Raw genomic sequence first — 24,277 nt, forward strand, 5'->3', positions numbered from 1 at the left:
GATATCTACTTGTTACTTCCTCAGGAGAAAAGCAATTCACATGGATACCTGCAGACATTTCAGCACCGCTCAGAAGAGGACCGAACACAAGAAGGAAAGATCTATAGAAGCACCTGATTATTAATGAACAGAGGGTCTTCAATCTGTGTGGACACTGCCAGCTTGGACTAAAAAACATAATGAGTGGGACTATTTCAACAGAGATGCGCAATCCCCAGATCTACATGGCCAGCAAATAAGTCAATAAAGCTATTCCAGTTTCAGCAGGAATTGTCCCTTCGCAAAGTGAGGTCAGTTTAGGATGGAGCTTCAGAAATTCCTGTTGGATTTCTAGTCCTCCAGAGATGGTTATAGGGCTGGGCAGATAAATCATATGTCTTGGGGAGGAAGAGAATTCAGTTTCCATCAGTCAGGTCAATGAGATAATAACTCTCTGTAATTCTGGCTCTAGGATATACAATACCCTTTGCTGGCCAGCTGCCTGCCACCCTGGGCATCTTAACTCATGTGCTCAAGCAATCTAAACATAAACATATGCATATGAATACAATAAATTAATATTTAGGGAAGCATTAATACAAGGACATTAAATGAAAGTACAATAACTTAGATTGCAGAATTTATTCTGTAATTATCTGATTATGAACCACATGAATCCTTTGAACTCCAGTTTCCACTTTCAAGGAACTCAGGTAGTAGTAAATCCAGTCACACATTCAGACACAAGCCTTTTAGACTTCGTATCTTAAGGCCACTAGTGAGATTAAGTTTTGTATCAGTCAGAGTTTGAGTCTTATAACATAGGGAAATCAACCTGGTTCTGTAATGGAAAATTTATCCTTGTGAACTAGCTTTCTTAGATCTGAATAGTGCCATGCATTAAAATAAACATCAGCTTCACCCAGCTATGAAAATCAGAAGCCAGAAAAAATAACTGGCCTAGAAAGAAATGCATACTAGCATAATGAAGGGACAAACCTTATGGGAGTTATAAACCACTTTCTGATTGTGTTTCAGTCCTGCTTCACAAGAAAAAGGCCATTTTGTGATAACATTTTAGGACCGAAGACCCCAGGGAGAACACATTTCTATTACTTTATTAATATATGGAAATAATATTCAACAGATTTCTAACAACTTGTACCAATAGATCAACACATCTCTCAATATTCACCTTTAAATTTCCAACTTATAATTGATGGTTAACAGACGACTAACACAGAGATACACAACTGGCCAAAGTGAAAAGAATAAGAGAATGCAGACTACTCAGTCATAAGTGTGTGTATATATATATATATATATATATATATATATATATATATATATATGTATGTATGTATATGTATACACACATATATATGTGTATACAAACACACGCACACGCACACACACACACACACACACACACACACACACACACACACACACACACACACACATATATATTGCATCTTCCTTTCCCAACGATCAGGGTTCATGGTGGAAGAGGGGTCAGGAAGAGTATAAGAGACAAAGGTGGTGGATGACTATAAGGAAACTCTTCCCCTGTGAAGAGTTGCTATGACAGCATATAAGGAAACCTCACAAGCCCAAGCCATAACAAATCCAAGTGTGGTGACAGGAATTGGAGACAAAATTGTGTCCCTATGGACAATGAAGCAGCTAGGAGAGGGAAAGACACTTTAACCATAAAGCCCTCCGTAAGTCAGCTACTCTTTAGTTGAAGACCACACCTCCAGGATTATTTGAGCAGCACAAATAGATCTTGATGGAATGAAAGAAGAAAAAAAAAGATACAAAATAGGATGTGTAGTGAAGGGGGTAGATCTGAGACAAGTTGGGGGTTGAAAGAATATAATCAAACCATGTGTGTGTGTGTGTGTGTGTGTGTGTGTGTGTGCGCGCGCGAAATTGCAATTACTAAAAGCAAGAGCATTACTTTGTAACAGAACAAGGTGAATTTGAAGGGAGGAAAGAGAAGGGTGAAATGATGTTATTAAAATCACAAAAATTAAAAGAAATAATTAGAAAAAAAATCACATTTTTAAAACTTTCTCCAAGAACTATAAAAAATTTTAAAAGAGAATAAAGAATGAAATACTTAAAAAAGAAGAAAATAACTTTATATTCATCATTCAGAAAAATTATACTTCAAATGTGAAAAAATATATTTGGAAATTAAGTTACAGTCATAAATGCCTATAAGAAATATTCAAGTTAAGCTATTTAGAGAGCAGGATACTAGCAAATGTTATTAACTTGGATCTGAATAAACAAGAAGAGACCTAAAAATAGAAAATGAAGAAAAATGTTCTGACTTACCATTAACAGACTTAGAAAATAAATGATTGGAGCATAACGCTTGGAAATGCATTGGAAACTACTGCATACAGAAAAGTAACTTGAGTTACAGAGATATTCACAAAGCATTCCAGGGAAGAACTGATGGCAAATACAAGATGAGATATAATTCAAGCAAACAATGAAATTAGAAAATATGATAATAAATATATGAAATTCTCAAAAATTGAAACAATTCAATTACAAAATAAAAGTTTAGGATTTTTTTCTATAATAAACAACTTGAAACAGAAACCTCTTCCTTAATTCTGAAAGGCTGGGGAAAGGGAAAACTGATGAGAAGCAGCACAGAGAGATACTTTAATGAGAGACTATTATACGAAGCCTAGAAGATTGAAAGTTCAAAAGGAAACCCCACAAACAAATACAGACAAAATACTGGAAAGGTGAAAACTGAAGCCTCGATTTCTCATGGTCAGAGATGTGGAACGCCAACAAAAATGTACACAAATCAAGTTATGAGTGCAAGGTGTGTCAAACAGCTTATAAATAGATCTATATATCATGGCGAGGAGTGATTTATTTCAGGTATACAAGGTTGGTTCAACATTTCAGTTTCAATCAGTCTTAGGTACCATATCAATAGGCTGAAGAAGAAAAATGATGTGATAATATGAGCTGAGGCAGAAAAAGGCATTTGATAAACTATAACAGTCTATTTATGTTTCTAAAAATTCTCAGCAATACAATATGCAAAGGTTCTTTACATGAAAATTTCTTGCCCCAAAATATCCAGTATTGTTATAAAACATTAAGAAGTTGAATATTAAATTCTGAAAACCATTAGTAGGTAGTAGTTACCTTTCTCATACTTAATCACCATCAATCAAAAAAGAACATAAATAGTAGCAAACAAGGGAAGGATAAAATAAAAATTCCATTTTTTAAAGATAACATGATTGTGTAATAAGAGACTTCCAAGGATTCAGAGAGGAAAATCCTACTAGTAAAATTTCAGAGGACACAGAGTTCATGTATAAATGGCAATCATTCTCCAATACACAAGTAGTTAACTATTGAAAGTTGAAATATAAAACCCCAAATCATTTAAAGTAGCTCCTCTAAACAGAATATTTAGCTATAAACTTAATAGCTCACATTCCCAATTTACATATGAAAACAATCTCTGGGGAAATCATAAAATGATATAAATAAATATAATATATATTTTGTATAAACTTGACCCTCTGATTATGAGTGACAGTAGTTTGACTTGAACAGCCTGTGGGGCCACTGACAATGGGACCATGATTTATTCCTTGTGTTTGACCTGGTTTCTTGGAGCTCATTGTTTTTGGAGGGATGCCTTACTCAGCCTAAATATAGAGGAGAGGGCCTTGATCCTGCCTCAGAGTGATGTTTCAGACTGCTGACTCCCCAGTGGGAAACTTTACCCTTTCTGAGAAGTGGATGGAGGTGGAATGGGAGGAAATGTGGGGGAATAGGAGAGGAGGAAGTAGGAAATGCAATGGATAGGTAAAATGAGAAACAACCTTTTAAAAATAAATCTAAAAATACATTTCGTGTGCTCAGACTAGAAATTTTGATATTTCAAAAATTTCAATCTCTACCAACTGTGGGAACCCACAGCTGAGAGGCTTTTCCACCTGACTGAGAGGTCAGAGAGTTTGAGCTCATTTCTGCTCTTTCAAAGCTGTTGACAACTGGTGTGACTGAAAATCTTGACCTGTGGTGTAGTTACTCAGTGTTTTGGACATTAAGATGGCCCATAAAAGCCAGGTGGTGGTGGTGCAAATCTTTAATCCCAGCACTCAGGAGGCAGAGGCAGGTGGATGTCTGTGAGTTCGAGGCCAGCCTGGTTTACAAAAGTTTCAGAACAGGCCTCAAAAAGATGGCCCACATTGGCGGATCTACTCCACCCTGACCAAAGGTCAGAGAATTCAAGCCTATTCTTGCTCCTTCATTTTAACATAGGAAGTTTGACATAGGGAGTGGCTGCCTCCAGGATACTTGGTCTAGGGTGTATTCGCTGTATATCCTGCCCAAAAGATCAAATACTTTTCCCAGGAAATATTGGCTTGATGTCTTTATTGAAGCAAGTAGTTGTTCTGGTTCTCTTTTGTGTCATGCTAAAGCAGTCTTTTGCCTTCTCCCACCACCTACTTTGTCTTGGGGTAAAAAAGCATATAAAAATTAAATGCAGGTGAATTTCACTGAGTTGCCTGCCCAGTACTATACTGTGTCTCTGTATTTCTTTCATATCTCTGTTTATCTGACCTTACCTTTCTAATCCACATGCCCCTACCCTGGAACATACAAACACTTTGTGGCTGGACCATGACAGAAGTGACCCTTAAAATATGGGTTTTGACAATCAACTTGATCTATAGATTTAACACAACCCAATGAACAAATCTAATATATATATATATATATATATATATATATCGATAAAATTCTAACATATAAAAATAAAGAAGAAGCAACTCAGAATTTTAAAAGTCACAAAGTTGGGAGATGAATGCTGCCAAATTTTAATACTTACTGTAAAGCTAGGGTATTAGAAACATAGTATTTCTTATGAAATAATAGGCTAGATTTAGACTTGTAACTATATTACAGTCAATGAATCTTACTAAAATGGCACTGGAGAGAAGACAGACATTATGACAAAAATGCTACAATAACACACAACAGTCATATTAACATTCATTTTGACATGGAACATAGAATTACAAAAATATACCATATATTTATGTCACAGTAGATCTTAGAGCTAAATGTAAAACACAAAATAGTAGAAATTCTAGAAGAACTTTTAAATGGAAAGCAATTGGGTTTCCTGAAGTGTCTGTGGAACACTGGATGAAGTACAATTCAAGAAAGAAAATAAATCTGGATTTATTTAAAAAAATACATTAGCTACATTGGATCTGTGGAATAAACTAGAAAGAAATGAGGATAAGATCAGAGTCTTGGAGAAAACATTTATGAAAAATATCTGTTTAAGGATTTGTACACAAATATGTACAGAACTCCTAAAAGTCAGCAATAAGAAGAGTATTATTAAAAAGAGATGTTAGACACTAGAACTAAGAGAACACACAGGTTCCAGATGAACGTATCTAAACATTATTTACAGAACTATTAATTAGAAAGCTTCAATATAAGATAGATATACCACCTCGCATCTGTTAGAATAATTATAACTTAAAAACATTGCCAACATTAATTGCTAGAAAGTATTTGAAATAAAAAAATACTCCTCTTCATTACTGATGGGTGTTAAAATGGCACATCCAATTTGGAAAACAGTGGCCAATATCTTACATAAATGAGCACATCCCACCTTGAATTACAAGAACATTACAAAATGTTGACACAGAACCATGCATGTGAATATATGGACTTTGTTAGTGCCAGTTGGAAGTAACCGTGATATTCTTCAGTAGTTGAGTAGGTCTGGTGTAACATCATACAAAAAAGTACTGTTCAGTATTAAATAAATGGGTCTAGAAGGCCAAGAAAACATATGACTTACTATTAAAGTATGTAATGAAGACAGGTGATCATCCTAAAAAGTGAGTCATTATAGGATTTTACTGACAGGATTGTCTAGATAGAGTAAAACTACTGAGTAAAAATGAATGTTTGCCAAAAGTTTTAGCTGTGGGTAATTAAGATGAGTGACATAGATTGTCTAGTAAAACAATTGCGTACAAGACTAAGTTTGTACGTACAGAACAGTGTATCTGTCCACACACATAGAATATCATGGCTGAAGTTATAGTTCTTATGTAGTTTTTCTAAATAAAGTGGTTGGGGGGTCTGATAAAATTGAAGAGACAAATTTGCTTGAGTGGCAGATAAAGTTCAAACGTGTCTCACTGATTTAAAAGCAAGGTGGGAGGGCTGAACTAGTAACTGTGGGAGGAATGTAAACCATATCCAAAGACAAAACGAATTTTGCATAACACTATATTTTGTTTAAGCTCTTTCTGGCAGAGATGTGATTCACATCTGGGAATACCATGTATATTTAAGGATGTGAATAGTGAGAGTTCGGCCTTTTAAAGCTGTAAAAAGTTACAGATGAGCAATGGGGGAAGAAAAATTGTCAATAGAGTGTTGAGATATCGCTATGCATTCATGCAGTCTTTAGAATTGCCAAATTCATAAAATTCAAGGTGGGCCTGAGGAAGTATCACAATGTAGAGCTCCAACTAAGGCATAGGATAAAACATGGTGAGGTATACTCTTATAGGAAAAAAGGACATTACAGGAAAAACTGAAAGAAGTGAGAATATCCCTCACTATTGACCTACTACTTTTGTCTGTTTGTAGCAACACTAAGTAAGTTATAATAAGATACTAAAGACAGAGGGAATGGGAGCATGGATACTAATGCTCCCAAGTGGTGAATATTTGAAAATTTAAAATTATGTGAAATGAAGAGTTTATTTTTTTTTTAAAAAATCAACTACCTCATCAATTGCCCAAATATGAAATACTATGCACACGGAGTTATTAGAAGACACACCTTCAGTTTTCTCTTCTTAAGTACTTTGTCAAGAAAATAGTGTTGGCTTTTAAGGGTGACAGAAGAAGAAGGGAAAGAAGTTCATGTTCCTAAAAGGCCAACAGTTTGTTTGGTAGAAAAGGGTAAGTAGAGACAATGCGGGAGAAAAACTGTAAATTGTTGAGATCTGTGCTCAGAAATGGTACATGAATGAAAACTCTGCTGGAATTAAACTGAGGCTGTGGAGTAAGGATGAAGGATGTTAAAACCAAACAAAGAAAAACAAAACAAAAAAAAATAACAGGTTTATGGGCACTGGGCAAGTAATATTACCAGTTTCTTGTGGGCATGTTTGATTATATCTGATGAGTGGTCATGAATATTTGCTCAAAATATGTTGAACACATAGAATGTGGCTTTTACTCATGGCACCATCTTTGGTATCTTATTAGCATTTTTAGCACTTTTAAGTGGTTGAGAATTTTATACATGTATATAACGTGTATTGGTGAAGTCTACCCCATTTCCTCCCCTTTAATGTCTCTCCTATTGCACCACTATTTTACTTCCCGACTTCATGTGTTCTTTTTTTTTCCTAAGGCCACTGTGTCCAGTTATGGTGCTGCTTATGTATGCGCCGAAGTAGGTGTGTCTTAGCGAGGATTCCTATTGCTGTGATGAAACTCCATTACCAAAAACCAGTAGGGGGTGAAAGGGTTTATTTGGCTTATACTTTCATATCACTCTTCATCATCGAAAGAAGTCAAGGCAGGAACTCCAATAGGCTAGGGATCTGGAGGCAGGATCTGAGGCAGAGTCCATGGAAGGATGCTGTTTCCTGGCTTGCTTATCTTGACTTGCTCAGTCAACTTTCTTTTGTTTTTTTGTTTTTGTTTTTGTTTTTCGAGATAGGGTTTCTCTGTAGCTTTGGAGCCTGTCCTGGAACTAGCTCTTGTAGACCAGGCTGGTCTCGAGCTCACAGAGATCCGCCTGCCTCTGCCTCCCGAGTGCTGGGGTTAAAGGTGTGCGCCACCGCCGTCCGGCTTCAGTCAACTTTCTTATAGACCCTAAGACCACTAGCCCAGGAATGGAACCACCCAGAGAGAGCTGGGCCCTACAGCATCAGTCACTAATTAAGAAAATGCCCCCACAGCTGGATCTTATAGAGGCATTTTCCTAACTCATGTTCCCTCCTTTTAGATAACTCTAGTTTGTGGCAAGTAGACATAAACTCTCCAGGACAAGGGTCATGTCCTGGAGTACAGGAAGTACCTCATGGGCTGTATTCCTGAGGCAACCAATTCCCCTCACCCTGTAGCCACCAATTGCCAAAGGTTCCTCAACTAGGAGTGAGATGTTCTCTTCTGTTATTGCTTATGAATAAATGTCTTTTTGTCGTCTCTCCTTTTGCACAACCTATATCTTATGTGGCTGGGAATTAGCTGAGTATGGTTAGAGTGGCATTTTATGATTATTTCTGCTAAGCTGTTTCCTGGAACACGTTAGAGTGTGCAATCATTTATGACAAATTCTGTTTCCTCATAGTCTTGACCTGAGTTTCAGATCTTAATGAGTCTCACAGAAAGGTTGCCTTCTGGCTCACTAGCTGCCTCTGCGCTCAACAATTTAAACTGTAGTTAAACGTTGAGCACAAGAACCCATGAGTCAGCACTGACTAAAATTCCCCTACGAAAACGTCATCTACAGTCAATTCCTCTGAAGAATAAGCTAAAATGTCCCAATCCCCAGTTTGACCTTCAACAGGAGTGAGATGACAGATTTTTAGTTAATTTGTAAACATTATTTTAAGGGATATAAACTTGTTAAGTATCATGGCTCATCTGTTCAAAAGTACAATAACTGGGTTCAGCTAGAGTCAGCTGCTAAAGGAAGACCCTGTGACTATAGCAGCTGTTAACCTTGTAAAATGTGCTTAATAGTGTTTTGTCTGCAATTTTCACTGTCAAATATGCATCAGAACCACACATGCGTGTTTACCTAGTCTACAGTTCAACGTTCATTGAATGTGTGTGTTACAGCTGCCACTGTTGCAAAAAAAGTTTTGTAAACTTTGTATTAAGTCAAGCATCCTCCCTGTGCTCTATATTCTACATCCCCACCTCTTTCTCTCTCCATTCTTGGAGGCAAACAAGTTATACTATTTGCCTAAAGTGAATCAGTAGTGAAAATGTTAACATATTAAAAGAAGTTGTACCTTCATGTAAAGGAAATCATATGGTCCATGCAAGAAACCTTTGTTTCTCTTTAAATACATTTTCAAGTTCTTGTATAGGATCTGGATTCAGTTCCTGGTACCCATGTGGAAGAACTGTTTTACACTCTGATTTCAGGGTATCTGACACCCTCTTCTGACCTCTGTAGGAGCCAGGTACACATGCGGTACACAGACATACAAACACATAACTGTTTAATCTCAAAAATAGAAGGCTTTACTGTTACAGAGCATAACATTAAAGGACTAGTAATAGAAAGCTACTGAAGTCACTGTGTAATTCCAAAATGGACAAAATGCTGTCTGTATGTCATCTCCACTACCTCCCACATAACTTTCATTCTATTTATCATTATGCTTAAAACAAAGTGTCAAGAGTAGAACACTGGCATATAAAAGAAAAATAATTGTTTTTCTTTTAAAAGAAGCAATAGGGCATTCATAAATATTCCTATAATTGATAGTTCATTGTATGCATTGAACTAGGAATATTATACTGTCTTCAAAATGTTCACTATTATTTTTTCAATATTCTTGAAAAGAAAGACTTCTTGACAGAGGTTTCTTTTGTTATTAATGTCAGGGTATGTTGAGATAGGAGGGTATGCATGTGTCTGTATATATGGAGGTCAAAGTGGTGCTTGGGTGTCTTCCTCAATCGCTCTCTATTTTATTCATGGAAGCCGGGAGTCTCAGTTGAGCCCAGGGCTCACAGATTCAGCCGGTCTAGCCAGCTATCTTGCTCCAGGGATGACTGTCTATAAAAAAACAGTTGAGATTCTGGTGGTGTTTTCCTAACTTTGGTGTGTATTTTGAGGATATGATCCCTGGTCCTCATGCTTGTGTGGCAAGCCCTTAAACCACTGAGTAAGTTAGTTCCTTAGTCCCTTACAGACTTTCTTGTGTTCATTGATTGCTGTGCTTTTAGAGCATAGTATATTAACTTATATTACTTCTTAGTTATATTGTATGAGGTGATTTTCCAATTAACATTTTATTTCATCCTTATGCGAAATTACAATGAACAAATATTACTTATAATTTTTTTCTGAAGTGTATACTAGTTCTTATTAGTTGCAAAGACTATTTCAGGAAACTCAAACATTTAGCCGGAAAAAAAATGCAAAAGGTTATGCTAAAAATATGTACTTAGTCTGTATGTATGTATGTGTGAGTGTGTACTGGGGTATCTGTAGGTGCAGCAAGCATCTGGAGTGTCCATAGATGACAGAAGAGAGTTTGGATTCTCCGGATCTGGAGATGTAGACTGTTGTAAGAGCAGTGACTTCTCTCTAGCTGCCAAGCCATCTCCCAGCCCAGTATTGCCCTTTAAAAATCATACCCCTATTAAATACAACCTTAATACAACCAGACTCCACCATCAGAAGAGTTCTGTTTCTAAGCCATTTCTCAGAGTGCTATGTCCATGCTCTCCGAAACTGGGTCAGCTGTGTACCTGATGTTTTCATTCCCATCAGATCTTAACTCCTGGATCTGAACTCCCTTAGCACAATGAATAAATCAAGTCAAAAGCTGAATGTCCAGACAGCCTTGGCTATAGAGAGCTTTCATTGTATGGAGACGGAACAGTGATTTAGATGGTTGCCTCGCCATACATTGTTCTTATGCAAGGCTTTTAACTCATTTGATGTTCTGAGATGAAGTGTGAAGTGGTATTTTAGATGCACAGACATTTGCGCTGGTCTTTCATAAACTGTCTATTTTACTATAATGAACAGTGACATAACTGATTGTAAACAAGCATAAGGAATTAACGTCAATCTGCAGAAATGGTTTCCATCCAGCATATGATGACACCAATGCAAAGACAGTTTTGAAGGGACTCTTAGTCGGTAATGAATGTTTTTCTGATTGCTGCCCCCTGCTTCTTCTGGGCTTTATTTCCAATCTCCTTCAGACAATTGCATTGATATTACCTGTCACTCAATATACAAATTAGAACTCTGAAGTCTATAAGGAAATAAGAGACTGGATTGAGAATAGCAACTACTTAAATAATTGAGCTTAAGGTGCCATAGTGAACTGCATTGAATGTAGTATTGGGTTTCATTTCCTTTGGCAGTTTTGTTCCAAAGAGGGAGCTCTAGAAATCAGCTGGCAAATAAGGCAGAGAAGTGTGGTCTTAAAGCAATGGAGAGATAAAGACTTTTTATAAGGTAGTGGAAAGGGTGGTGTGCGATCATGATTGGAAAGAACAGGATGTAACAGGAGACATAAAATTTTCAACCGTTACCTGGGAAAAGGATGAGGAACACTTTCCTGTGGTGACAGTGAAAATATCAGGATAAAATAGTCTGATTGTTTCAGATTGAGGACAGTAAAGTGTAACAGACTATCAAGTTTGACCCATCAATTTCTGATGATAGCTACTTAGACAAATCAACCTTTATTTTTTCATGTATTAGTTTGAAATGTATGCACTATTACATAGTTGTAAGCTGAATCAAGAAAGTAAACAAAACAAATCATTTTTAACTAAGTTGTTATATATTTTTGTTACCACCAACATTCTCAGGAATATTGGTGGAAAAGTGCTTAATAAAATGTTTTGAAAAATAAATATTGAACAAATTATGCCTTAATAATAGTTTATCAGGTAAATATGCACCTTGAATGCACCCCAAACTCTACTTGACCCTTAGATTATATATTTAATTTTAAAAACATTCAGAAATACACACATTGCATATGTACACATATATGCAAACAATATAAGCATCCTTTAATGGCTATTATAAGTTAGTCTTATTTTGTATATGAAAGAAATAAGGTAAAGTGATATTGTCAATTGCCAAGGCCCAGCTGCCTATGTCTAGCAACCTATAATACAATTTGTTCAGGTTAAGAATGTTCTTATCTATCTTGATGTACATCCTACTTATGTGTAGGGTGCGCACTCTCAATTGGTATTTTGAAGGAATAGATCAATGTTTATGCTCAAGGTTTAAAGTAGGATCTAGAATTTTGACCTTTCCCTGCTCTTGTCATGCCTCACCTTTACTGCCCCATGTGAACGGTATTGATTCTGTCGCAGTAACACTGAGGAGTAACTCATTTGGGTTTTTTTTTTTTTTGTTGTAGTTATTGTTTGTTTGTTTTGAGCAACGGAATATTATTAACTGAGCAACTTTCAGGATCTACAATCATAAAGGAAATAAGGGTCTGGTGGTTATGTCTGTGCGGGGATTTCTAGGTTAGGTTCAATGAGTTGGGAAGACCCCCCCCCTTAAAATATAAACACAAATATTTCTTTTGGCTTGGATCTTGAACAGAATATGAAAATGAAAACTATTAGAGTGCTAACATCAATCACCTTTCATCAGCCTGTGTTTCCTGTTTCTGGATGAAGTTTAACCCATTGCTCCACGCTCTTGCTGTTTTAATTTTTCCCCCAACACAACTGCTTGTATCTTCAAAGCATGGATGTAAATACACTCATCCTTGTTTAATTTATTTTGTTAGATATTTTCTTAAAATTAAAGACAAGTTAACAAATGTCATGTCTGTTTCTAAAATATGAGGACATGCTGACAAAAGCAATCGACCTCCTTCCTGTATCTAATTTCAAATGTGTTCTCAGACCCACTGATTCACAAGTGACTTTTGATATAGGTCATTGAGCTAGAACACAAAAATGTGCACATACACTCTGGACCACAGACGTAAAATCTTCACCACGCTTCAGTGCAGTTGCCAGTAGCAATCTGTTTGCTTTACATAAATATTACTCTTAACAATTAATTACTAATTACTTTCACATTTAATGTTTATAACTTCTGTTAAAGTAGCAAAACTTAAATTCCATATTTGGCTTCTAGATCTGTAGTTCTTCCATCCTAGATTTAGGAAGAGAAAAGAGCAAGTTTTTGCTCAATCTATTTTTGGGTTTTCAGGACATCAATACTTGAAGATTGGGATAAGGTTCTCAGAGTGAATCCCGAATCCCTGAATGTAGCATGTTTCTAAAATGCAAGAGTGGACCATGAACCAGAGCACAAAAGACAGGAAGTTATGGGGTCGTTACTGAGGAAAATTTTGAGGGACAGTTAGTATAGGGCTTGCATTTAATTGCTAGAGCAGTGGGAAACAGCTTGAGAGATTTTAGAGCAGCTATTCTCACTACAAGCAATGGCTTCTATATCTGTAAATCAGATAGTCACTTTCCAAGTCAATATTGTCTTCGATTCATTCATGGGACTTCAAAGAATTTTCCAGTTCACATATGGAAGAAAACAATCAACAGCACAATGCTTTTTACATGCTTCCCAGATAATTGCTTTTAACTAGAGCACAAACTCAACACATTATGCCACTCAGTTTTTATGTTGATACTAAACCCTACTAATCTCTAGGCATTGAACTCTAACTCTATTTGTTAAATGTGTGGTGATATCAGATTTATTTTTTTAAATGCAATATCTAAATAGAAAGAGAAAAAAAGAAAAAAATAAGCCAGACATGGTGGCAACAGAAGCTGCTTATGAAAGTTTTAAGGGTTTAGGGAGTGTTGTTGTTTGAATAAGAAACGTCTCCTATATGCTCAGAATTGTACAGACTCAGTTCCTATTTGACAGTGCTGTTTGGAGAGGTTATGGGGGGGTGCAGTCTTGCTGGAGGAAGTATTTCAGTGGGGATGGGCTTTGAGCGGTGAAAGGCCTCACTCCACTTCCAGTTCCCTCTCTGCTTCATGTGACATTTCAGCTCTCTGCTCTTGCAATGATCTGCCACTTCCTGCCATGCTTCCTTGTTATGCTCTCATCCATCTGGTGATAAACTGAAACAAACATTTAGATTGGTTTTGATCATGGAGTTTTTTCACAGCAACAGAAAACAAAACTAATAAAAGGATATAACATTCGATATTTTCTTCTGTTCTTTGATATCTGAGAGGATATAACTTCCCTCTATGTAGTGTACATTTATAGTATATATATATATATATATATATATATATATATATATGACTGGGCTTTACATATTTTCTTGTTCATGACAATGTGTTGATTTTTAAATATAAAATTTATCACTTGGAAAACACAGAAAACCACATTCTGATGTTTAAACATCTTGGTCAGCATGTTACATTAAAGATTACAAAGACAAATTCTGCAGAAAGCAGTATAATGCATTTATATTTAAGAATACTACTGGGTACTGGGGAACTTCACTTTCTTTCTTTTTCTTGTCTTTTCTTTTTTTTTTTTTTTTTTTTTTTTTTTTTTTTTTTTTTTTTTTTTTTTTTTGAGACAAGGTTTCTTTGTAGCTTTGGTGCCTGTCCTGGAACTAGCTCTTGTAGACCAGGCTGGCCTCGAACTCACAGAGATCCTCCTGCCTCTGCCTCATTTACTTTCTATAAATGCATCAGGTTCTTAAGAACTGAAAGCTTTTGTCTCTGCTTCATTCTAAGTGTCTTTATCTTTGCCAAAAGGAGGTTGGTCTTTGGTGTCGAAGATGTGAAACTTGAAAATCAAATACTCCGAAGCACCATAAAGTAACCAGCTCAAGTGGTAGATTCTCTATGGTCTTTGAAATTCATGAGGCAGTCTGCAAATGAGATGGGAAAGAGGATTCCTTTATCCTATGTTGGTAGATGCCAGATGTGTTTCAAGAGACCCAGTCCAGTGCCAAGCTCTTTCACCATCTGGATGATTACCTTCACTGAGTTTTCCCCACCTGTATGAGAGATTCAATATCAAGAAAGCCTATGTCAAGAAAATGCTCTGAGGTTTCATTAGCTAAGATAGAAAAAAACTTTTTGAAACATATTACTCTATACAAATTGTTGATGAAATACTTGTTTGTTAAATTAATTCCAGAGAAAGGTAATCTTTTCTCAAAGGCAGTGTTCCAGTGGGGCTGACATTGCCACAGAGTCAACACACATCCCTGCTTGTCATTCCTTCTGCAAAACTTCATCAACCAAAAGCAATCAATATAAAACCACTTTCCTCATAGTGTAAAAATTGGGAACATATTGAAATACCAGAAAAATTCCCACCAACACAGAAGTCAGAAGATGACCTCTATTAGAGCCATTTTTGATTTCCACATGAAATGCTTTTTCCATTTCAGCAAAGACATCTCTAGAAATCAAGACACGAGAAAACAGTTCTTTATTCCACCTTCTAAAATGCAATCTTCTTAAACACTTTAAGTTGGGAAGTTATTTTAAGGTGCAATATACTGCCAACCATTCATACACAGTTTTATTTTGATTTGGAAAATAAAAAAACTTTAAATATTTTTATATGTTTTGTATGTGTGCGCTGACGTGTTCTTATACATAAAAGTGTACTTGTTTGTGCATGGAGAAGTGAGAGAAAAACGTGGTTCTCTTTTTTACTTTCGGGCTTTCCACCTTGTTTTTCAAGACATAGTATTTCATTGGCCTCAAGCCTACAAAGTGTGTGAGGGTGGTTAACTAGCAAACCCCAAGAAGGCTTCGTGTTTCTCCAGTCCTGGGAGTAGAAGCATCTACCAACATATCTTGCTTTGTATATGAATTCCGGGGATTGAAATCAGGTTGTCCTGGTTCTACATCAAACATTTTCTTGACAGATATATTACTTCAGACCCTTTATCATGTATTTATATGAGATTTTTTTAATTGTATATGATATAATAGCCTAAATATAGAGCAGAATTGATGCATAAACAATGCATGACAATTTGACCACAGAAGCAGAGGAACATAGTACTTAAAAGTAGTTTGCTATTATAATTATAACATAGGTATTTTATATGTGATTTTACAGTCAAATATTTATTTCAAAGATATTACTCTTCAAAATAAACCAGAACAACCAACTCAGCCACCATCTAACTCAGAACCAGGGTTAGGAATTGGTCAACCCCAACATCCACCAATTCTATGTACTGTTGGGGCTTGTGAAGGAAACAAACCTACAGATTCAAAGAAACAGGCTCTCCATGACATGGGACAATGACAAGATATCCAAGAGAAGCCCCAGTGAGAGCCCAGAATTGGTGGTACAGAAACAGAGGTTTCCAGTAAGATCATTGACTCCTGGCAATGAACACTTATGGACTAGAGGGTGAACTGTGTGTTTCGTTTGACCACACTGCTGCTGCTGCTTCTTTTCTTCTTCTATTCTTCTTCTTCTTCTCCTCCTCCTCCTCCTCCTTCTCCTCTTCCTCTTCTCCTCCTCCTCCTCCTCCTCTTCCTCTTCTTCTTCTTCTGCTTCTCCTCCTCCTCTTCCTCTTCTTCTTCTCCTTCCTTCTCCTTCTCCTTCTCCTTCTCCTCCTCCTCCTCCTCCTCCTCCTCCTCCCTCTCCATTTTCTTCTTCTTCTTTCTTCTTCTTCCTTCACTTCTTTTTTTGTTTGTTTCTGTTTTGTTTTATTTTGTCTCTGTGTTTTGTTTGATTTTCCTTCTAAATTTGGTTTTATTTTGATCGGTGAGGTTGCAAGGGCAGAGATGGATTTAAGGGAAGAGGGAGATAAGTGACATTAGAATGAATGACTTGAAATACACAAAGAATCAATAAAAGTAAAAAAAAATAAATGAAATAAATTGAACAGTCTGGAAAAAAAACAGTTTATACTCAAGGATGGAAAGGCGGCTTATGGGTTAAGAACACTTTCCTTGTGTATGAACCGAGTCAAGTTCTAGAATTCACATCTGGTCACTAACAGTCTCCCATAATTCCAGCACCAGAAGATTCAGTGCCTTCTTGTAGTCATCTGCACATACCTATACATAAATATGTTATTGCAGAAAAATAAAACTTTTAAAAACTATATATCATCTGTACCAGTGGATGTCCAGGTATGTGAGATGTGTTTATTTGGTCTTCTTAGGCCTTTAACACGTTCCAAACAATAGACAGCCATACATATATGTATGTCAAAGTATAAGACATTTATAAATAATAATAATAATAATTATAAATAATATAAAATCACACATGAGAAAAATGTATTTTTAGATTATGAAAGTTTCACGCATGAGCCCAAGATAAACTTCTAACTTGAAAATGGAACAAGATTTTAATAAGATGAAAGCAAAAATATGAAAGAAATTTGTGTATACACTCGCTGAACTTTGCAATTATCTAAAGATGCATGGGGATTTTCAAACTGAATAAGTAATTATTTATAACCTGGAACAACTTCAAAAGGTGATTTATGAAAGGTCTAAAACATATTCACTTATTCAAGATTTTCCAACTTATTTATAGTTTTTCAAAGGATGTCTTAATGTACCTCTCAAGTTCCTTACTTGATCTGTTGTAATGTCTACCTCATATCTGGTTTTAGTACAGACCTGCACTTCCTTTATTTGGATTAAGAAGATGCAACTCTTGCTTATCTTTTCATAGAACTGAGTCTTTATCTCCTTGAATCTTTGTTATTTAAAATCATTTTTAATTTAAATATATTTGGATCACATTCTTCCTTCTTCTATTCAGATCTTTTTCTACTCCCTACCCAGCCAACTGTAAGCTCCTTCTCAAACAGAAAAAAAATTTAGAACCAATATGGCAACAAAATATCCTATACCTAGAAAACATAATACAGCAACAGTCATTACTGCTATAGTTGGAGGCCTGAACCGGGGAGGGTGGGGCTAAAATGAGATGGGCTAGTATCGTGTATTTCATCAAACAGCCAACTTTATTCCAGGCATCAGAAAATTTATTTTCTGAGGGTTAAGCAGGACCATGTGAGTGATATTTACCTTAGTGCAAGCTGAATACAGTTGAATGAGGCTGTCCAGAGTCATGAGGACAACTCTTTTTGGAAACATCATTTGAATAATCATGGGCAAGAGCTTGGATTTTCTAAGCAAAAATTTTCTTTTTACTACACCTGGAAAGGGCATGAAAGCACGTTTGAAGAACAAACGCATGTTATGGAGGAAAAGAGTTTGCTCGGAGTTTTCCCACAAACCTTCAGAAGTCACATGACCCAGATACATTCACAGACTGTGTTCTGACAACCCCCGCCCTGCAAAAGAACCTGCAATTGTGAAGTCGTTGTTTCTTGTCGGTCAACTGCTTCTGAACAGGAGGCCTGCCACGGAGAGGTTGAAGTCCCCCAGTGCCATTCCACAGGAGAAAACTGTATTGCTTGACTAGTACTTATGAAATCCATCAATTTGCACTTCTCATTATTTTCTATTTTACGTTCATTATGAAGTCTGATTTCACAGGATGGGAATGTACCCTAAGTTAGCAATTGTTGTCTGCCAGAGCTTGAGCTGTATCTCCTTCAGACCTCCTTAATACGAGAGTTTCTGCTAAGAAATCCGTCCTTATCCTCATAGTTTTGGTTTTGATTTTGTGCTCTTTCATTTTTTATATGAATTGTGGAGTCAAGGAGATTGCTCCTTATTTTGTCTATGTCATTACTATTTCTAGTTTAGATGTTCATGTCTTCTATCAGACATAGGATACTGGCTATTATAACTCTATTCAATGTATTTTCTCTGACATTAGCTTTATTTTCTTCTTTCATCTATGCTCATGACTCATGGATTTGATCTTTAAATGGTGGCTCTCCGTTCTCAGATGTTCTATTCATATATCCTTCTTTTAAATCCTTGCTTATGTCCTAATGTTTTATTCTATCTGAGTTGTCTTCCAACCTTGATATTCTGTCTTCCACTGCTCCATTTTTAATTCCTCCCAATGTACATTTAGAAATACTTTTATTAATCCTCTGAGAACTTCAGATATTGTGCTTTCATTGTATTCACCCCATCTTTCAGCCACACATGTCCGTTTTCCCACCATTTCCCTACCCACACACCTTTGAATTTTCTCCTTTTATTTTTTTCCCATCGAATCAAGTGTTTCTTGCCCAACTCTCCTTTAACTTGTAATTCCAAAACTTTTCCTTAGTATTTTTCAATTTCTAATTCTTCAATATATTGACTTCCTTTGTTCATTTGTTTACTTGAATTCTCTTGGTATTTATTCAAGTTAGCCTTCATGTATTATTTGATTTTAGTGGATAATATTAGAGTCATTTCATTAAATCTTTTTCAGAAATTTTATTTTAGTGAGTTTTATAAAAATCCATCAGGCCGGGCGGTGGTGGCGCACGCCTTTAATCCCAGCACTCGGGAGGCAGAGGCAGGCGGATCTCTGTGAGTTCGAGGCCAGCCTGGTCTACAAGAGCTAGTTCCAGGCCAGGCTCTAGAAACTACAGGGAAACCCTGTCTCGAAAAACCAAAAAAAAAAATAAAAATAAATAAATAAAAAAATAAAAATCCATCAGTGAGAAATATGTAATTGTGAAGTTATATTATCTTGTTTTTCTGTGTTTCTTATGGTGGGATATGTGAATTTGGGTTTGCTTAAAAAATTAGGAGCAGTCATTAATAAGACAGGTTGCATCAGCGTGCTGCAGGCAGAGCGGTCCTATTTCCTACTGGGTGCAATGGGGATGCCTGCTGGGGAGGCAGCAGCGTCGGTCCTCCTATATGCGGTCTTGTACCTACAATGGGGAACAGAAAGGGAATCGGGCCTCCAGGTGTGGCAAGCGGGAGAGAAAGAACAGACTTATAGGGCGCTTTTTGGTACTCAAGCCATACCCAACTGATCCAGCCTCTCAAAGGCCATTGGCTAAATGGCTATCAAGTTTGTTTATTTTTTTTTATAATCACTTCATTCTTTCAGTTAAAACGCTTGCTTATGTAGGACTAAGCTGTAGTGAACTGACCTGGGAGTACATGTCAGTAGGTAAACCCTCAACCCATATGCTTAGGGCTCCAGACAGGATCGCCTACTCCACTACAAGAGACAAATACTAACTATAGAAGCATTCAAAAGCAATTGGTGAGTCCACCAGGAAAATACAAAAATAGCCAGCTCTTTAACAAATAATCTCTTGTTCAATCGCACTGACTGTGGAGGGAGAAATGAAAGGAACCTGGGTAAAAGGGCAATGTAGTGAGACACTAGACCCTAAAGCAAGAATGGAAATAACATCAGTTGAAATTAATGACTATTATAAGAACAGTAGAGAAAACTGAAGAGAAAAATAAATATAAAAGTGTGAAATAATGGAAAGAAGAGAGAAGGCACTTCAGCTGAAGGTTTAATGATGAAAGAGAAGAATAAAGAAATGAAATTACATACTCGAAATCATCTCAGGCCTTGAGATGCTGAGGCTGGGAGTTCCTCCAGCTCCAGGACAGCCTGTGTCCTTATGGAGGATGTATCTCATATAGAAAACGGGAGAGAAAAAAGAAAGCAGGAAAAGTTTTGAAAGAGGAAGAAAATAAACCAAGTGTTTCCAGATATCTGCTCTCATGCCAATTAATGGATCAAACACGTTTTCCACCATGTAAAACATTCTGTGCTTTCCCTGAAAGTCTCCCCAGCCCATTATTTTTGAAGTATCTTTCTTTGACACATTCTTTACTATAAATAGATTGATAAATTTGAAATACTGATAGGACATTAGTAGTCTCATTTGCTGTATATATATTTGTACCAGTATACTGTCAAATATAGCAGTCTGCAGTATCAACCTAGTGCGGTCTCCAAATATTTAAATATTCTCTATTTTATAATTCATTTTTCATCACTTCACAAATGAGACATTAGTGGCAAAAGTGTTAGATAACATAAAAGTACTCTCTCCCAGAAGAATAATGGATTAGTCTCTCATCACTGGAGCAAAGCACCTGACTAAAATGACTACATCATGAAGCATTTATTTGGGCTTTGGCTCACAAGTGGATTGTGTGGTTCATCCCGACAAGGAAGACATGTGGTAGGAACTATGGTACCAATTCAGTTGCATCCTCAGAGCAGATAGTAATGCATGTTGATGCTTAAACCACTTTCTTCTTATTTAGTCCATGCATTGCCTTGTTGATTCTACTGCTCACATGTAAGTGGATATTTCTCCTTCAGTTAAGCCCTCTGCAAAGACCTGCATAGAAATCCCACAGATGTATTTCCAACGTAATGCTAAATCACTTAATAAAGAAGTCTACCTTAAATGCATATATTAGCAAAAGCAGAAATAGAATAAATTTTCTAATTCATGTAAAATTTACCCAGAGAAACAAAAATATTTTGGCTTTAAAGTTAGTGAGGAGAAAAATAATAAAAAAATTAAGATTGAATCAAACTTTAACAAACTGTTAAAGAAAATCATGTTAATTAAAGATGTTCCTTCAATTGCATAATTTGATGAGAGATCACAATGTAAGATATTTAATGGAGAAGAATATTGTCAGAAAGCCTGAGAAATATTACATTTAAGAGAGCTCTAATGTGACATTATTAAAGTTTGCACTTTAACATATATCTTAGAAAATACAAAGACAACAGACAGAAATTCGACAATTATGGTTAAAATGAATTTTAAATAATGATGATGTACCACTATTGATTTAAAAATCACAACAGATTATTTTTGTTTGTTATTTTCATATTAAGTCTTCAGTATATATGCTAGGTTCATCTTGAGAACCGTATAAACACTGGTATGACCACAAATTTATTATCCTCCTGCTTATGCCACAAGACACAACCAATGAATCAGTTTATTATGTTATTAATAATAGAAGAGACTGGTGATGAGGCAAAGGAACACTGCTGTATATAGAAAAACCCTACTTTTTCTTATTTCCATATGTTCACCCAAGAAACACACACACATGCACAGACACACACACACACACACACACACACACACACACACACACCCCTGCCCAACTTTTACAGAAAACCTGAAACAGTGGTAGAAATATTATTCACAAAAACTTGAAAATTCTGTCAGATTTTGGTAGACAGCCATTGTTGAACAATCTAGTCCACATCTTCTAAACCACTCCAGTAAATCCTCTTTTTATATACGTTCTATAAGTTCTCTTCCCCTGGAGCACCCTGACTCATACAACTACTCAGATGAATTAATTTGTTAATTAACTTTTACAATTCCATTGTAGCACTTTCCCTTCATGACACTGGCCACAATGATGAAATTTGGTTTCTACCCTTCACTCGAGCTTGGTGGTTTCATCTTTCCTAATGTTGTGAAACTTTAATACATTTTGTCGTGTTTTGATGACCCTCACCCATAAAATTATTTCATTGCTACGTTATACCTGGAGCATTGCTACTGCTAAAAGTCATATAACAAACATGTGGCAATCAAGATATCTTGTATGTGACCCCCAATGGGATCATGACTCAAAGGTTGAGATCCTGTGCTCTAGCTTATATTATTATGGAGATACATCTTGTTTGCGTCTGTATCTTTAGAGGTTTTACAATGCAGTATAAACCATGAAATACCGATAGAAATGTTTTAATATTTAAAAACCAGGGAAGGAACTTTTATATTAAATATAAACAACATATCAAGTTAGGGTTGTTTCAAGCATAAAGTCATTCTTGTCAAATGTTAAAGCAGCTATGTCTTTATTACTCTAAGACATGTTTGAGATTGAGATGGAATGTGGGTCAGTCATAGAATATTAGATTAGCATGTGCTGAGCTCAATGCTTGATCCCTAACATGAAGAAAAATAAGTCTGCATGCATCTATTTTGTGGAAAATTTAATATATAGTTGTCCTTGTCTCATGAAAAGAACATATTGATTGAACCATCATATAAATTTATTTTTGTATTTGTTTAGTTATTATTTGTTGGGATGTGAAATTGTGTGCAAGATGTTTGCATGTGAGAGTACAGGCACACACAGGCCACAGGGCATATTCAGAAGATAATCCTGCCTTCTTCCTTGTTTAAGACAATGTCTATTGTTGCCCATCTCTGGGTATGTAGATAGTAGGGTCTGTTAGATTCCAGGGTACATTATGCTCTATCTCTCATTTAGTAATAAATTCTGGGATCATCGAAAAGTGCTACCATATCAGATTTCATATGAGTTTTGGAAATTTGGACTCAGGAGCTTATATTTGTTGCAGCAAAGAATCCACTGAGAAATCTACCAACTAGTAACATAGATTTATTGACAAAAATAGAAGAACAATCTCTAATTAAAACAAAGTTTATATCTAGGTTACAGCCATTTTAAGAGTTCCACTTGTAAATGTCAGTGTAACAGGAAAATTCTCAGTAGTTCCCGCTGTTAAGAAAGAAACAGTGTATAGAGCTGGAAAAAGAAAAGCAAGGGATCATGGGAAAGGTTGAGGCTAGATAGCAGCTCCACATGAGCTACCAGATATTTTTAACACATGCTATAAAAGCAAAGTCACTTTGCTAATATAAAAGTTAGAGCCAAAATTTTTGTTCTCGATAAGCTGGCAGAATAAAAATTACTTCAGTATGTAGTTCAGTGTAATTTTTCTGGGGGAAAATCTCTTCTTTAATATAAATATATTAATTGGAGTTAAACATACATTAAATTGTGCATTCTTGTATTTCCAATTTTCATCAGAGTAAAGTGTAATGAAATACGGATGGCCATCTTAAACATGGGGGTCCTGCAGAATTAGCATACTCTAAATGAACCACCCACCTACATATAAAATCTGTTTTACATATTATTAATGTTACATCATGTATTTCCTATCCTGTTTTCTTTCTAAATTGCCAATCTTTGCCATATAGGAAATGGAATAATTCAATCTGACTGTTCATTTCTCCCACAGGAAAGAATGGCTTTAACTCTTTGTATGTGTGTGTGTGTGTGTGTGTGTGTGTGTGTGTGTTGGAAGGTCAGAGGTTCTTGATTGTTGTTCTTCAGAAGCTGTCCCTCTATATTATTTTGAGATTAAAGGACTCTCACTGGAAGCTGGGTATCTTAGATTAGGACCAGGCTGTTTGTGCAGTGATCTCTAGGGAGCCTGACCTCCTTAGCACTAGAATAGCAAGTATATGCTGTGACTTTTTTTTTAAATATGGGTGCTCAGGTTGAACCCAGGTCTTAAAGCATTTTACTGACAGAAGGATCTCCTGAGCTTCTTAAAATATTTTTTTAATTCCACCAACCTAAAGTAAACTACACAGTCTTTAACTTATGAATTCTGACAGCAAACCCTAAAGTTTGATTTTATTACTCTTTTGTCAGAAGAGTGACTGGTCTTAAGAAAATAAGTGTAACTAAAAAAAGCAAATGCATAGAAGGTTTCAAGAGTGAATCAAATGAATAAAGGTGGTAGGAGGTGGTAGAATGTTGTAAAACAAAGGAAGATGCAGATCATTTATAAAGCTGCCTTTACAAGTAC

Source organism: Arvicola amphibius, chromosome 12 (genome assembly GCF_903992535.2).
Source record: "Arvicola amphibius chromosome 12, mArvAmp1.2, whole genome shotgun sequence".
Taxonomy (NCBI): Eukaryota; Metazoa; Chordata; class Mammalia; order Rodentia; family Cricetidae; genus Arvicola; species Arvicola amphibius.